Source organism: Moschus berezovskii, chromosome 4 (genome assembly GCF_049115385.1).
Source record: "Moschus berezovskii isolate FMDL1 chromosome 4, NW_MosBer_1.0, whole genome shotgun sequence".
Classification (NCBI taxonomy): Eukaryota; Metazoa; Chordata; class Mammalia; order Artiodactyla; family Moschidae; genus Moschus; species Moschus berezovskii.
The window spans coordinates 18658591-18664590 of NC_142463.1; the positions used below are offsets into that span (position 1 = coordinate 18658591).

At 56.8% G+C, this 6000-nt stretch overlaps 1 protein-coding gene across 3 annotated transcripts in view; it reads right to left on the minus strand.

The window, feature by feature from the left end:
• The window catches only part of SLC6A9 (solute carrier family 6 member 9), a 31545-nt gene extending 26474 nt beyond the window's left edge, over positions 1 to 5071 (minus strand). The window contains exon 1 of one of the 3 annotated variants that reach the window (XM_055402031.2): positions 4918 to 5071. The gene's annotated coding sequence lies outside the window, so the exon portion shown is untranslated. Of the gene's footprint in view, positions 1 to 3239; positions 3617 to 4917 lie in introns of those variants that run through there. The other 2 variants (XM_055402033.2, XM_088835227.1) reach the window with 2 other exon arrangements.
• Positions 5072 to 6000: the final 929 nt, after the last annotated feature.

Below are 6000 nucleotides of genomic sequence, written 5' to 3' on the forward strand. Positions count from 1 at the left end.
TGGATGTGTTTTATTGACCCCTCTGTGCCCAGCTCAGCTTGCAGAAAGTGTTGGTGGAATTGAGTTGAAGGGAAATGGATAACACTGAGGCCTTAGAGTCAGGAGCCAGGTCAGCTCAAGAGATCTTTCAGAGTCAAGTGGGGCTGGCGGTGGCGGGTGGGGAACAGACAGACTGACAGGAGGCACGGCCAGGCGCCTGCTGGTGTCTGAAGGTTTGATGTTGGATGGATGCAGATGCAAGACGAGGTAGTTTTTGACACTCCACAGGAATGGAATCACACCACAGGAATGGAATCAGAGAGCCTCAAGGAATGCTCTCATGGGAGGAAAACCCATGATCAGATGGACAGGGACGTTCGCCCTTCATAGGACCTGGTCACAGGAAGGACTGGGGTCTTCTCTGTGTACTCTCAGGAAGTGGACTCTACTGCAAGGGCCACCTGAAGGGCCACTCTACTCCACAGCCACCTGAAGAGTTCACCTGCAGACCCAGGAAGTCCTTGGAAAGCTAGAAAAGAGGAGGAAGCAGCTTTTCTTTGCCTATGCAAATCCACCCTAGGTTACCTTTGGCCTTTCGCCTGGTCACCAGATGTCCTGCATAACCTCCTCAGGGTCAGGCAAGGGTGTGACTTGTGACCATTTCCCTTTGCTTAGTCACCCAGGCCAGGTTTCCTGCCTCTCTAGAGAAGTCCCTGCTCATGGCCTTGGTCTTCTGGGGGCAGTCAGGAGAAGAGGGAATGTGATCATACCCTTGTTCTCACTCACCACAACCCTCCCTCCAAGCTATAAACTCTAGACTTCTTGTTTTCAAAGCTGTCACTCTTTGGCTAACAAATAATAATGACAATGATGATAGTAATGAAGCAGAGCCACTTCCTGGGTTGGAAATCATGCCTTCTGATCAGATGAGTAAACTGAGGACACTCTGTACTGGAACTTGGGCTGCAGGGTGATATCCCTGAGCAATGAAAATATGGCCCTTGTGTTCACGGTGCTTCTCTTTCTCTGTGGAAAGAAGACTGCTTGGCAGCAGCTCCCAAGACAATGAGTTGGGTGCAAAGCTGCTGTTTCTGTTAAATGGCCCCATCCATCCATTCAAAAAGATCCACCTGAAAGCCTATGATAGGTCAGGCCTTCTGATAGGGGTTGGGCACCCACATTACCCAGGCACCAGGCCTGTCCCTCACCCATATATGGGCAACTATTGACAAGCTCTCTATCTGTGCCATGCGGGTCAGAGTCAGGTTAGCTTGTGATGAAGTGCTTGGACTCTGGGACCTGGGAGGAGGAACTGACTCTGCCAACTCACTAGGTATGTGACTTCAAGCAAGTTACTTAACCTCTCTGACCCTTGGTATTCTCAATCTGGAAGATGGGGCTAATTATACTTCCTTTGTACCTTCTGAAGTTTCTGCTTAATTTTCAACTCTACAGGTCCTCCACTTTCTCCTCCCCTCCAATCCATTAGTCTTCCCAAAGTCCTAAAACCCTGATTCCCTCCAATAGTCTTCCACAGCCAACAGGATATGCCTAAATTGTTCAGCAGGCAGTTAGGGCTGGCCACAGTTCAATTCATTTATTCCGCAAATATTTATTTCAGGCTTGCCCTGGGCCAGACCTGTGCTGGACACCATGAACTCTTCAGTCTCTGGACTCCTGCAGCTTATAGGCTGGGTGGAAATGAGTGAAACTGGTGACTCAAATGCGTATAATTAGAGCCGACGATAAAGGGTGCGAAAGTGAAAGATCCTCTTTACCAGAGTCTACACCAGTGAGGCCTGGCCTTGTCTGAGAGTTACAGAGGACTTTCCTGAGGAAGTGATGTTTAAGAGTCAGAGGGGGAAGATTAGGCAACAGTGAGCAAGAGAAGAGGAAGACAGATTCAAGCAAATGAAATAACACAGAGAAAGACCAGGAGCCTGGGGCTCAGAGAGTGAGGGAGAAAGTGGCCAAAGATGAAGGTGGATGCATAAGCAGGGTCAGGGTCTACGCGGCCTTGTTTTGATCTTTATCCTGAGGGCAATGACAGCCACTAAAGTCTTTAAATCAGAATTGTAACTGCGAGGAGGAGCAGTTGGTGGTGTGTGCATTTTGAAAACGCCAACCTAGATTAGTATGGAGAAAGGACTGGAGGGAGGGGAGAGGGGAAGAAAGGAAATTGATGAGGACTAGGCCAGGCCAGGAATGAGGGGGCTTGGCTCAGGAAGGTGATGACGGGGTGGGGAGAGGTGCACAGATTTGAGAAAAATATAGATAACTTTGGTAGGACTTGGTGATGCATTGGACTTGGGGTGGGGGATAAGGAGGGGTCTCTGGTTTCTATTGGTATAATAGGAAGAAGCCAGTGCCCGTTCCAGAGACAGAAATGTGGGGATGCTGCAGGTTTGGAGTGGGGAGAGGATGAGCTAGATTGGGTGAGCTGGGTTCAAGTTGCCTGTGAGCCACCCAAGGAAGGATAGGGAAAGGACAGTCATAGGACCTGGTCCATCTTTACTGTCTCACTGCTCAGTCTTCCTCTCCTCCAAACAGGACTGTCAGGTCAATCAATTTTAAGGGTCCATCTGGGCCAAGCCTTGAAGTCATTGCTGGGGATGGAAAGGTGAGAGGTTCTTTCCCTGCCTTCAAGAACCTCACAGTTTAGGAGAAAGATAGAAGAGGAAGCGTAATTTCCCATTCACTGTGATGGAGGGAGGGGAGAGGCTGTGGGAGTGGGGAAGGGCCCTTAGTTCTGCCTAGAGCCAAAATCAGCTATCTACAGCCACTTATGACCACCTGCGGGCCATGTGGGACTATCCAGCATCCCCAGAGGGTTCTTGCCTTCATGCCTTTGCTTAGGCAATTCCCTCTTCCTTGAGCACCCTTGTCCCCATTTCCATCTGTATATACCCCACCCATCTTCAAAATCTGTTCCAAAGCCATTACCACCAAGAAGCCTTCCTTTCTCTTCCACTTGCAGTCAGTCTTCCCACTGTGTCCCCGGCTACCCCCAGTGCAAGCAGTGTACATCTGATCAACACGTTCCTCACACGCAGCCGTTGTAGCATGGTTGAGTGTGAGTGTGAAGTCGCTCAGTCGTGTCCGACTCTTTGCGACCCCATGGGCTGTAGCCTACCAGGCTCCTCCGTCCATGGGATTTTCCAGGCAAGAATACTGGAGTGGGTTGCCATTTCCTTCTCCAGGAGAGCTTCCCAATCCAGGGATTGAACCTGTGTCTCCCGCACTGTAGGCAGATGCTTTACCGTCTGAGATGGTTACTCGTGTCCAAATCTGCCTTCCCCATCAGCTGGAGAAATCCCAGGGCAGAGGTGTGATTCTTCTGCATCCTCAGAGCTGGGCACTGAGCCGCAGTCGCAGTGTAGGCCGAGTTAAGGGGGCGTTTTCTCTGCGGTGCTTGGAAACACTTGGGCATGCTCAGTGTCTCCCATTAGTCCCTTCCTAGAACCAGTCCCCCCTCACCCACTACCCTCCAATCTTCTGACACTCCGTCACTTTGGGGTTCTTTAACCTTTCAGGCCCTTCTCTCCTTCTCCACTCTTAGCCCCACCAGCCTTTATCTTGTAGCGGCTGCAGCATCAGGCTTGTTTCAGAAAAGAAACAGACCTAGGCATTAGGAGAGAGCTGTCAGACTGACGGGGACGTGGCTCCTTTAAGAGTGGCCAGCGAGGGGGCGTGGCCTGCGGAGAACTGGCCCCAAAGGGGGCGCGGCTCCTTTAAGAAGCCGCCGGTCCGCTGAGAAGAGGCCCCAGCGCGGCAGGAAAAGGCGAGGTCGCTTTCGAAGCTGTAGCCCGCCTGGATAGCCCGGATTCCTCGAAGCCTGCGCGCTCGCCTTAATCCGGGTGCGAGGTGTCGGGAGCGGGCGTTACATCAGCCGCCACGTGTGGGCCTCTCAGCTGGTGTGGGGGCGGCTACCCCGCCCCCAGGCCCCTGCGGTGGAAAAGTACCGGGGCGCCCAGGTCCCCGCCCCCTTGCCCCGCCCCCGGCCGGCTCGGGCCCCTCCCGGGCCTCCGGGAAAGCCCCCCTCCCGCGCGGCCCCGGCCTCGCGGTCTGCTCCCGTCGGCCGTTGTCTGCGGGGTGCGGGGCGCCGGCTGGGGGTGGGCGCCCCGGGCTGCTAGGCCCCTACCCTCACCTGCGGCCGCCCGGGCCCGCCTTACGCGCACCCGGAATGAAGGTTGGGGTGGGGAGGGCGTGGATTCTTCCCGGGAGAGCAACCGCCAGAGAACACCACGGCCGTAACCCCTTCCCAAAGCCGGGAGCCGCAGACAAGGGTCTTAGGGCACCGAGACTCCCTGGCACGGCTTCCCAGGACCTTTGGGCACGCGGGAACCCGCACCCGGCCGGCGAGTGGGCGAGCAGATAGGGAGGCCGGCCGGCTGGAGGGGCCAGATAGGCAGCCAGGCCGGCCGGCGGCGGGTGAGATGGAGAGCAGGAGCCCGTATGCGGGGCGCAGACCCGGCCCCCAGGTTCCCGGCGTCGGCAGGCCCCAGCGCGCAGACCCACTGGCGCCTCGTACAGACGCTCTGGTTCCGGAGCTGCCGGCACTTTCACGCGCCGGCCGCCCGGGACCAAACCGGCATCGGCACGCAGCTCCCCCTCCTCCAGGAGCAGCCACCCCCCCCCCACCCCGCCGCCGCCCCGCGCTGCCGTTCCGCCCGCTGCAGCTCCTTGGTGACAGCGGTGACACCCAGACGCACGCACCTACCCGACCTTTCTGGCGAGACAGACATCCCCACGCGTGCACCCACTCTCATCCACAGATGCCCGCATGCATGCGCGATCAGACACACACACTCGCTCGGTCGGTCGGTCTCTCGCTCGCTCTTCCTGGGGCTCAGCCCCGGGGAGCCACCAAACACCCAGACCAACTGCAGGATAGAGAGAGGCTAGGGCCGCAGCGCCCCCTTCCCATAGCCCCCTTACCATGCTGCAGCCCCCGGCCCAGGCGAGCTGGGTCCGCGCCGCGGTGCGCCCAGGTGGCTTTCTTAAAGGGAAAGTTGCATCAGCCTCTTGAGGCTATGTGCCGCCGCGAGTCTGCCCGCCCCGCCGAGCTGCTCGTCGCTCCTCCTGAGCTTGTTGTGTTTTGGTTTCGGGGAGGCGGGGGCCAAGAGTTTGGTGAAAGTTTGGAGAGTGAAGAAGGCTTGGGAGACCTAGCCAAGTCCCTCCCCTCTCAGAGCAGCTCCCCTGGCCGCCCTGCCCACCCACGCCACCCCCCCCACCCCATTCTCATCCCCACCCCCGGCCGACTTCTCAGGCTCCTCCTCCCAGGGAATAAAATTACAAGTTGCTCCAAGCTTTCCGACGATTGAACCCCACGAACCCCTGGGAGTGGGCTCCGCAAAGGAGCCCCCTGCTCCGCCCCATCCTCGCTGCCCTCCAGCTGGGGCCCTTGGAGGAAGTAGATGTCGTCCCCTTCGGCTAGGCTGGAATGAAGCCAGAAAGGCCTGGGGCACTTGGGGGACTGGGGCTGGAGTTAGCCTGCCAGGCCCCCAGCCTTCTGCGCCTGCGTTCCCCCTAGAGAGAAGTCTGAGCAAATTCCATCCCCTTTGAAGCGGTGCCGCTGGGGATTGTGGGCACAGCTGGGTAAGGCCTGGGTCCTACTCCTTGGAACTGGAGGGCTTGAGGGTCCTTTCTCCACGGACCCTCTCACTGGTTTGGTCAAACCTACACTGGCTTGGGTTCTATCCTTGTGTTGGGAAGATCCCCTGGAAGAGGGCATGGCAATCCGCTGTAGTATTCTTGCCTAGAGAATCCCATGGACAGAGGAGCCCGGTGGGCTACAGTCCATAGGGTCGCAAAGAGTTGTACACTACTGAAACGACTTAGCATGCACAGGGGTTGTTGTAGTACAACAACTGCAGACACCAACCTGGGCCCTCTGTTCGCCCTGGGGAGACATGCGGAGGTTCCAGTCCCAGCTAACGGAGACTTTGCCAGAGGGAGCTTTGCTGAGCCTCAGTTTCCTGTCCTACAAAATAATTCAAACGCCTTGCTCCAGGCTGCCTC